The sequence below is a fragment of the Budorcas taxicolor genome, chromosome 5 (assembly GCF_023091745.1).
Source record: "Budorcas taxicolor isolate Tak-1 chromosome 5, Takin1.1, whole genome shotgun sequence".
Taxonomy (NCBI): domain Eukaryota; kingdom Metazoa; phylum Chordata; class Mammalia; order Artiodactyla; family Bovidae; genus Budorcas; species Budorcas taxicolor.
This window is the reverse complement of record NC_068914.1, coordinates 154,087,961-154,099,283: the sequence shown is the minus strand read 5'-3', so window position 1 is coordinate 154,099,283 and position 11,323 is coordinate 154,087,961.

Genomic DNA, 11,323 nt, shown 5'->3' with positions numbered 1-11,323 from the left:
ACTGTGGGGGACCCGTTTCCACGTCCCACCCTACGGATCTGCTTCTGAGACCCATGTCCACGACCCTGTCTTAGCTTCAGTTTCTGTTACGGGTGGAATTGTGTTTCCAGAAACAGTGCCCCCCACCCTTCACCTCTCTGAATCCACAGGTTGAAGTCTCAACCTCCAGGGCTTCAGAGTATGACTTTATTTGGAGATTGAGTCTTTACAAAGATAATCAAATGTAAACGATATCATCACCCTGGACCCTAATCCAATTGACTGGTGGGAAATTTGGGCCCGAGACAGAGAGGGGAGGTGATAAGAACAGACACAGGGAGAAGGTAGCCATCTGCCAACCGAGGAGAGAGGCCTGGAACACATCCTTCCCTCGGCCTCAGAAGGAACCAGCCCTGCCAACACCTTGATCTCAGACTTCCAGCCTCCAAACTGTGGCAGAATAAATTCCTGTTATTTAAGCCTTCCAGTCTTACTTCCTTAGAGCAGCTAGCTCCTGAAAACTGCTACTCTATCTATGAGAACAGAGTCTGAGACTAGGCTTGGGTATAGGTCTGAGACTTTATTTTGGAGGTAGTCCCTGGGAGCAGGGTAAGGACTAGGGAGAGATGGACGGGGAAGGAGGAAAAGCATGTCACTGAGGTTGATGCCGTGGGCAAGAGGGGTTGATTCCACGTGGACTTTGTGAGAAGCATTCCAGTGCCCTGCTCCAAATGGTCCCCCACCACCCGGAGGACTGGAGATGGGAATGTTTATCTGAAGCCTCCTGTCTGTCATTGGCAAGGGTGCCGGGGTGCTGACTCCCTTGTACCTAGAGGCCAAGGGTATCAGGAGAGTCCATGGGGCAGGACGTGAAGATGGCCCATCCATCCTCCCATGGCTAAAATCATTGATAAGGACGAGAGGACAGGAGGCAAGCAGCCAGAAAGATGATCCAGCCAGCTCTGCGTTCTGAGTTTCAGGTGGCAGTGGGCACTTAAGTGGTAGATGTTGAGGCCCTGCCCCCAGGCCGCCGGTGCCAGGCCTTGCACCAAGGCCACAGAAGCGGGGCCCAGGACCAAGGACACCTCTGAAGCTGACTGAGCCCCTTTGTAACTGTTGCCCCCAAGCCCCCATCATCACCAACAAGCTTCCTGACTCCCAGTTAGGCAAAGATGCCCAACCCAGTAAATACCCTATAGCGCACCAACCGGTCATCTAACGCCAGCCTTCCAGCGGGAATTTTCTTTGTCTTGAGGCTATAAAAATTGGCTACTGACCGACGAACACAGCCAACTCTCCCTGGCCTGTCAGGAGTTGTCGGCCCCGCACGCTCGCAGTGCCCACTTTATCTCTGCTCTTTGTTCTTAATAAACTCACTCTTTTCTGCTGTACTCTGTGTCTGGAAATTCTTTCCCAACCCACGCTCAGATTGACTCAACAGTAGATAAAGCCACAGGGGTGACGGAGACGGGGCCAAGGTCAAGGTTGGTTTGGAGGAGGCGAGAAGGCAGCATGTGGGTGAGTTCCAGCTGCTTCTTAGTTCCTGACCCGGGGGAGTCTGGCCTCTGCCCTGGCAGCTCCTTGAAAACTCCAGTTAGAGCGTAGGGGACTCAGCAGGCTCTGCCCTCAGCTCCAAGCCTGGACTCTGATTATGGGTCCCCAAGAAAAGTCGCATAGGACTCTGGTGTGAATTCGCAGCCTGACACTCAGGTGTGTTACCTGAATACAACCTGCTGCGGTGGTATCATTACTGTGCTCATTTTCATGGGTGGGACAAACAGAGAGGGCGTGGTTAGCTATTCAGGTGCACCTAGCCAGCTCGTAGAGAGCTGTGTCTCACTACAATGGGCTTCCCAGGTGGCGCTAGTGATTAAGAACCTGCCTGCCAATGCAGGAGATAGATGCTGGTTCTATACCTGGGTCAGGAAGATCCCCTAGAGGAGGGCATGGAAACCCACTCCAGTATTCTTGCCTGGAGAATGCCATGGACGGAGGAGCCTGGTGGACTACTGTCCATGGGGTCACAAAGAGTCAGACATGAGTGAGTGATTTAGCACGCTGCAGGGGGCATGGGTTAAATCCCTGGTTGGGGAAGTAGGATCCTGTATGCCTCAGCCAAAAAGGAAAAAGAACAAGTTAAAAAGGAAAAGCTGAAGAACAAGAAAGAAAGCAAGTCAAGAAGGAAGACAAAACCTGGACAAGAGAGGAAGGGTTTAAAGCAAGTGGGATTAAAGGCAAGGGTCCGATGGAACCCAGGAACAGGAGGGGAGAAGACAGCAGAGGAAAGGAGGCCACTGACCTTGAGAAGCCTTGTGGAGACCCACAAGGCCAGCTACCACAAGAAGGAGAGAAGAGGTCCCGCAGAAGGTGAGGAGGGAGAGGGCCTTGGCCTGGGAACAGGCAACCAGCAGCCTTCCTGACTTTCTGAAGCTGTCCTTGAAAGGGGAAGAAACATCGGCTCCCAGCATTAGGGGACTCAGTGTAGCCATATACGGACATGAGAGTTGGACCATAAAGAAAGCTGCTGGTTGAAGAATCACGTCGATGCTTTGGAACTGTGGTGCTGGAGAAGACTCTTGAGAGTCCCTTGGACAGCAAGGAGATCAAACCAGTCCATCCTAAAGGAAATCAAGCATGAATATTCATTGGAAGGACTGATACTGAAGCTGAAGCGCCAATCTTATTCCCTCTCCAATACTTTGGCCACCTAAGGCAAAGAGCCGACTCATTGGAAAAGACCCTGATGCTGGGAAAGATTGAAGGCAGAAGGAGAAGAGGGTGACACAGGAAGAGATGGTTGGGTGGCATCACCGATTCAATGGACATGAACTTGGGCAAACTCCGGGAGATAGTGAGCGACAGGGAGGCCTGGCATGTTGCAGTCTGTGGGGTCGAAAAGAGTTGGACACAACCTAGCTACTGAACACCAACGGCCTTAAAGCCCCCCAACCCTCTGGAGCTTCTGGAGCTTCTACCCTCTTCTTTTTTGTTTTAGTTAATTAATGGATTTATTTATTAGCTGTGCTGGGTCCTATGTGGCTGTGCGGGCTCCTGTCTAGTTTCGGTGCCTGAGTTTCTCACTGCGGTGGCTTCCCTTGCTGCGGAGCGGGGCGGGGGGCTGTATCTAGGGTGCAAGGCCTGCAGTAGTTGAAGTTCCTGGGCTCTACAGCACAGGCTCAAGAGTTGTGGCCCATGGGTTTAGTTACTCTTCGATACGTGGGATCTTCCCGAATCAAGGCTCGAACCTGTGTCTCCTGCATTGGCAGGCACATTCTTTACCACTGAGCCACCAGGGAAGCCCTGTACCCACTTCTTGCTGAAGACAGGCCTGGCTGGGCTGAGTCTCTCAAGACCCTGCCCTCCACAGCCTCACACCACACTGAAGCTGACACTCCTAGTCTCCGTATCAGTGTCCCAAGGCCACCAGAACAAGGACCACAGGCAGGGGTGAGGCAGGGACTTATGTCCCCACGCTTCTAGAGGCTAGGAGCTTGAGGTCTTGGAGTTGGAAGAGCTGTTTCTCCTGAGGCTTCTCTCTTTGGCTTGTAGACGGCCGTCTTCTCCCCGTGTTTTCATGCGGCCTTCCTTCTGTGTGGGTCTGTCCCCTCTATAAAGGACTCCTACTGAAGCAGGGTTTACCCCTATGACCTCATTTAACTTAATCCCACCTTTAAAGGTTCTTACTCCAAATGCAGCCACATTCTGAGATCCTGGGGGTTAGATCGCCAACATGATTTTTTTTAAGTTGTATTTTATAATTTTTTTAAAAAAACTTTTTATTTTGTATTGGAGCATAACTGATTGACAGTTGTGATAGTTTCAGGTGAACAATGAAGGGACTCACCCATTCATATCAGTTCAGTTCAGTCGCTCAGTCGTGTCCGACTCTTTGCGACCCCCATGGACTGCAGCATGCCAGACTTCCCTGTCCATCACCAACTCCCTGTCCATCAAAATTCACTCAAACTCACGTCCATCAAGTTGATGATGCCATCCAACCATCTCATCCTCTGTCGTCCCCTTCTCCTCCTGCCTTCAATCTTTCCCAGCATCAGGGTCTTTTCCAGTGAGTCAGTTCTTTGCATCAGGTGGCCAAAGTATTGGAGTTTCAGCTTCAACATCAGTTCTTCCAATGAATATTAGGGACTGATTTCCTTTAGAATGGACTGGTTGGATCTCCTTGTAGTCCAAGGGACTCTCAACAGTCTTCTCCAACACCACAGTTCAAAAGCATCAATTCTTCGGTACTCAGCTTTCTTTATAATCGCTCACACCTGTACATGACTACTGAAAAAACCATAGCTTTGACTAGACGGACCTTTGTTGACAAAGTAATGTCTCTGCTTTGTAATATGCTATCTAGGTTGGTCATAGCTTTTCTTCCAAGGAGCAAGCTTCTTTTAATTTCATGGCTGCAGTCACCATCTGCAGCGATTTTGGAGCCCCCCAAAATAAAGTCTCTCATTGTTTCCAGTTTGCCCATCTATTTCCCATGAAGTGATGGGACCAGATACCATGATCTTAATTTTCTGAATGTTGAGCTTTAAGCCAACTTTTTCACTCTCCTCTTTCACTTTCATCAAGAGGCTCTTTAGTTCTTCACTTTCTGCCGTAAGAGTGGTGTCATCTGCATATTTGAGGTTGATATTTCTCCCAGCAATCTTGATTCCAGTTTGTGCTTCCTCCAGCCCAGTATTTCACATGATGTACTCTGCATATAAGTTAAATAAGCAGGGTGACAATATACAACCTGGACATACACTCCTTTCCTGATTTGGAACCAGTCTGCTGTTCCATGCCCAGTTCTAACTGTTGCTTCCTGGCCTGCATACAGATTTCTCAGGAGGCAGGTCAGGTGGTCTACTATTCCCATCTCTTTAACAGTTTCCCACAGTTTGTTGTGATGCACACAGTCAAAGACTTTGGCATAGTCAATAAAGCAGAAGTAGATGTTTTTCTGGAACTCTCTTGCTTTTTCGATGATCCAGTGGATGTTGGTAATTTGATCTCTAATCCATACATATACACGTTTCCATTCTCTCCCAAACTCCCCTCCCATCCAGACTGCCATATAACATTGAGCAGAGTTCCACATGGTATACAACAGGTCCTTGTTGGTTATCCATTTTAAATATAGCAGTTCCAACGTGAATATTAAGGGGGGACATAAATCAGTTCATAACAGTTGCCTATGGACATCCAATTCATCATTCTGCTAATAGAACCTTCATCATTTTGGATGAGAGGAAATGGCAGTTATCCAGCAAAAGGTTCATTTCCTCAGTTCCCCTCCCTGGCTGCCCACAGCAAGGGGTGCTGTATGACCTATGGCAGGTAAGTGAGCGCTCTGAAGTGTCACCCTGAATTTGCCTCCTCTGATGTTTCCTTGGAGCTTCCCTGGTGGCTCAGCTGGTAAAGAATCCGCCTGCAATGCGGGAAACCTGGGCTGGATCCCTGGGTTGGAAAGATCTCCTGGAGAAGGAAAAGGCTACCCACTCCAGTATTCTGGCCTGGAGAATCCCATGGACTGTATAATCCATGGGGTTGCAAAGAGTCAGACATGACTGAGCTACTTTCACACATGTCTACAAAAATTCAGTTAACCCTCAAGTTAAGAAGAAAAGGGGGGGGCCAAACTGAGGATTTTAACCCGGGGAAGAGAGTCTCAGAAAGCTCTTAGAATTGTTCTGCCTGTTAATTAGAAGTCAAGGGCAGAATTATTTACATTTTTAAGACAAAGGATCCTACGTCAAAGTGACACTGCTATTTCACATAAAGTTCACCGGGGATACATAGTCCAGGTAAGCCTGGACAAAGTGAGCAGTGAGTCACCATGAGTCCCTGCAGAGCCAGGAAAGAGTGCTGCTGTTTAAGAAGTTACGTTGCCAGCGTCTGAAGAAAGGGAAAAAGTTGATCTTTATGGTTGAGCATGCACTCCTTTCTTTGAGAAACTCAGGTTAGTGTGTAGCGTAGATGCATATTGCAAGTTAGGGCGGGAAGGCGGAGGCCCAAACAAACACACACACACACAGAAAATTTTATGATTAATTTTTCTTGTCCCGCCCTATCATATAAATTTTATTCATCACTTGTGATCAGGTTCAGGTCTTGCATCTCCAGCAGGAACATCACAAAAGTGACCTGTGTTGTCATGGTGCCCCATCCGAGAGCCATTGCTCACGTTCTCCAGTTTATTTGATTAAGACGGCGCCTGCCAGGCTTCTCCACCGTGAAGTTACTTCTTTTGCTTTGTTAATAACCATTTCTAGAAAAGGTTCATGCATGCCTTGGAGATATTACAGATTTGGTTTTAGACTACCACGATAGAATGAATACTGAAATAAAGCAAGTCGCAAGAATATTTTGGTTTCCTAGCCCATATAAGGGTTTTGTTTACACGATCCTGTAGGCTACTAAGTGTGCGATAACATTACGTTTTTTAAGAATGTACATACCTTTGGAATTTCCTGGCGGTCAAGTGACTAAGACTGCACTTCCTCTTGCAGGGGGCTCGGACCTAAGATCCTGCATGCCGCATGGTGCTGCCAAAAAAATTTTTTTTAAGTACACACTTTAGCTTAAAAATACAAAACAATAAAAGCAAATTAAAATGGTAATGTCAAAGATCTCTGATCAGAAACCAACACAACGTGGTAAAGCAATTATCCTCCAGTTAAAAATAGATTTTAAGTAATTAGCATCCAATTAAAATAAATTTATATTAAAAATAGATTTTAAAAATAATAAGAAAAAATCACAGATCGCCATAACAAACAAAATAATAATGAAAACCTTTGAAATATTGGAAGTATTGCTAACACATGACACAGAGACACGACGTGAGCAAATATTGTAAGAAAAACTGCTAGTGGGCTTGCTCCGTGCAGACCTTCAGTTTGTAAAAAATGCAGCGCCTGTGAAATGCAAAAAAGGGCAACACGATTAAATGAAGTCGGCCTGTAATTTGAAACTATGGAAAATCCTCATCACACATTCAATGTAGTTATTAATATTTATTTATATTAGTATGGATTCATAGTTCCCTATTTTATTCAATGACTGTCCTCCATTATTATCACAACTTGCTCGAAAGCTCAACATTTATCAGTTTGGGCCAGTATTAACCTAGTTGGCTACTATAGCTTTAAGGGTATGTTTGACATTTAATATGTTCAAAGTTTTCAAATATCTGACAAGGCAATTCCCCTTTCCACAACATTGTTGTTCTTTTTCAGAATTATTTTGGCTATTCCGGCAGATTTTTTCTCTTTCCATATTGAGTTTAGAATTGGATTTGTCAAATTATGTGAGAATTTCAAATGAAATCTTTGTTAATACTCTTTCGAATTTATAGACGAGAAGGAAAAGTAAAATGTTTTCCCTGGGAACAGTAAATGTTTCTTCACTTTATGTAGCTCTATTTTATGTCCTTTATTATATTGTTGCAATTCTGTTCATAAAGTGTACATATTTCTTCTTGCATTTCCCTGGTCGCTCAGGAGTAAAGAATCCAGTTGCAATGCAGAAGACGAGGGTTCCATCCCTGGGTCGGGAAGATCCGCTGGAGTAGGAAATGGCAACCCACTCCAGTCTTCTTGCCTGGGAAATCTCATGGACAGAGGAGCCTGGTGGATTACAGTCCATGGGGTCACAAGAGTCAGACCCTACTTAGCAACTAAACCACCACATATTTCATCTTCAGACTCATCCTAGCCATTTCGTAAATTTTATCACAGTTATGAATAGCATCCCCCATACCAGACACACACAAATATTTCTAAATTCGTTATCACTAATTTGTGCCCACACCTTGATTCCAGACTTCCGCTCTCCAGAAGTGTAAAAGGATACATTTCTGTTGCTCAAAGTCACCCCACTGGAGGTACTTTATTATGGCAGCCTTGGAAACCAGTCCAATGTAAGTATCTACAAATAGTGGTCTGATAAGCTAGTGATTGGGCTTCCCAGGTGGCGCAGGGGTAAAGAATCCGACGAAGACACTAGGGAAGACTCCTGCCCACGTCTTCTCCAGGTGGGGCCTTTTTCTCGTGCTTGGCATTCCTGGGCTTGTAGATCATTACTCCAGCCTCCACCTCTGTCCCCACATGAAATTCTCCATGCAAGTCTGTGTCTTTCCTCTTCTTAAAGGATTACCAGTCTTACCAGTCGTGTTAGAGGAAGGGTCCGCCCTGCTTTGGTGCGATCTGACCACACATAATTATCTCTGCAATGACTCTATTTCCATAAGGACAACATTCTGAGGTCCTGGGAAGGGTATTAATTTGGGCGGATACTGCTCAACTTGGTGCATACATATTTCACATTTATTAGTAAAAGCTCTCTGTCTCTCTCTGTCTCTTTTCTCTGAATTTTGGCTGTGCTGGGTTTTTGTGGTGGCACCCAGGCATCTCTTGTTGCAGGGCAAGGCCTTCTCTAGTCGTGGAGCACAGGCGGCAGTGAATGCTGTGCTGGCTTAGTTGCCCCAAGGCATGTAGGATCTTAGTTCCCAAGGATTGATCCCTGCATTGGAAGGCAGACTCTTGTTTGGGCTATTCAAAGTCTTTTGTATTTCCACACAATTATTCATTGTACTTCTGTAAAAAAAAAAAAAAAAAAAAAGCCCATGGTATTTTGATAGTGATTGTATTGAATCTGTAGACTGCCTTGAGTAGCGTGCTCATTTTAACAGTATTGCCAAGAACACCGTCTATCTTTCCATCTGTGTCATCTTCAGTTTCTTTCATCAATGTCTTCAGCTCAGTTCAGTCGCTCAGTCGTCTCCGACTATTTGCGACCCCATGGACGGCAGCACATCAGGCCTCCCTGTCCATCACCAACTCCCGGGGTTTACCCAAACTCATGTCCATTGAGTTGGTGTTGCCATCCAACCATCTCACCCTCTGTCACCCCCTTCTCCTCCTGCCCTCAATCTTTGCCAGCATCAGGGTCTTTTCAAATGAGTCAGCTCTTCGCATCAGGTGGCCAAAGTATTGGAACTTCAGCTTCATTCAGTGTCTTACAGTTTTCCAAGAATATGTCTTTTGCATCCTTAGGTAGATTCATTCCTAAGTATTGTATTCTTTTTGATGTGATGGTAAATGGGATTGTTTCCTTAATTTCTGTTTCTTTTTTTAAAAAAATTATTTATTTGGCTGCACTGAGTCTTAGTGGCAGCACGTGGGATCTTCAGTTGCAGCCTGTGGGAACCAGTTCTCTGACCAGGGACCAAGACCTGGCCCCCTGCACTGGAAAATTCTGAAAGAGATGGGAATACCAGACCACCTGACCTGCCTCTTGAGAAACCTATATGCAGGTCAGGAAGCAACAGTTAGAACTGGACATGGAACAACAGACTGGTTCCAAATAGGAAAAGGAGTACGTCAAGGCTGTATATTGTCACCCTGCTTATTTAACTTCTATGCAGAGTACATCATGAGAAGCGCTGGGCTGGAAGAAGCACAAGCTGGAATCAAGATTGCTGGGAGAAATATCAATAACCTCAGATATGCAGATGACACCACCCTTATGGCGGAAAGTGAAGAGGAACTAAAGATCCTCTTGATGAAAGTGAAAGAGGAGAGTGAAAAAGTTGGCTTAAAGCTGAACATTCAGGAAACTAAGATCATGGTATCCGGTCCCATCACTCCATGGCAGATAGATGGGGAAAGAGTGGAAACAGTGGATGACTATATTTCTGGGCTCCAAAATCACTGCAGATGGTGATTACAGCCATGAAATCAAAAGACGCTTACTCCTTGGAAGGAAAGTTATGACCAACCTAGATAGCATGTTGAAAAGCAGAGACATTACTTTGGCAACAAAGGTCCGTCTAGTCAAGGCTATAGTTTTTCCAGTGGTCATGTATGGATGTGAGAGCTGGACTATAAAGAAAGCTGAGTGTCGAAGAATTGATGCTTTTGAGCTGTGGTGTTGGAGAAGACTCTTGAGAGGCCCTTGGACTGCAAGGAGATCCAACCAGTCCATCCTAAAGGAGATCAGTCCTGGGTGTTCATTGGAAGGACTGATGCTGAGGCTGAAACTCCAGTACTTTGGCCACCTCATGCGAAGAGCTGACTCATTGGAAAAGACCGATGCTGGGAGGGATTGGGGGCAGGAGGAGAAGGGGACGACAGAGGATGAGATGGCTGGATGGCATCACTGACTCGATGGACATGAGTTTGGGTGAATTCCAGGAGTCAGTGGTGGACAGGCAGACCTGGTGGGCTGTGGTTCATGGGGTCACGAAGGGTCAGAGACAACTAAGCGACTGAACTGAGCTGAGCTGAGTGCGACTGTGCGGTAGTTTGAGCATTCTTTGGCATTGCCTTTCTTAGGGACTGGAATGAAAACTTGACCTTTTCCAGTCCTGGGGCCACTGCTGAGTTTTCCAAATTTGCTGGCATCTTGAGTGCAGCACTTTCACAGCATCATCTTTTAGGATTAAAAATAGCTCAACTAGAATTCCATCACCTCCACTAGCTTAGGTCCACTTGACTTCACATTCCAGGATGTCTGGCTCTAGGTGAGTGTTTCCACCATGCTGATTATCTGGGTCATAAAGATGTTTTTTGTACAGTTCTTCTGTGTATTCTTGCCAGCTCTTCTTAATATCTTCTGCTTCTGTTAGGTCCATACCATTTCTGTCCTTTATCAAGCCCATCTTTGCATGAAATGTTCCGTTGGTATCATTTTCTTGAAGAGATCTCTAGTCTTTCCCATTCTATTGTTTTCCTCTATTTCTTTGCATTGATCACTGAGGAAGGCTTTCTTATCTCTCCTTGCTATTCTTTGGAACTCTGCCTTCAAATGGGTATATCTTTCCTTTTCTCCTTCGCTTTTTGCTTCTCTTCTTTTCACAGCTATTTGTAAGGCCTCCTCAGACAGCCATTTTGCTTTTTTGCATTTCTTTTTCTTGGGATGGTCTTGATCCCTGTCTCCTGTACAATGTCATGAACTTCCATCCATAGTTCATCAGGCACTCTATCTATCAGATCTAGGCCCTTAAATCTATTTCTCACTTCCACTGTATAATCGTTAGGGATTTGATTTAGGTCATACCTGAATGGTCTAGTAGTTTTCCCTACTTTCTTCAATTTGAGTCTGAATTTGGCAATAAGGACCTCATGATCTGAGCCACAGTCAGCTTCCGGTCTTGTTTTTGCTGACTGTATAGAGCTTCTCCAATCTTTGGCTGCAAAGAATACAATCAATCTGATTTTGGTGTTGACCATCTGGTGATGTCCATGTGTAGAGTCTTCTCTTGTGTGGTTGGAAGGGGGTGATTGCCCAGTGCGTCCTCTTGGCAAAACTATTAGCCTTTGCCTTGCTTCATTCTGTACTCCAA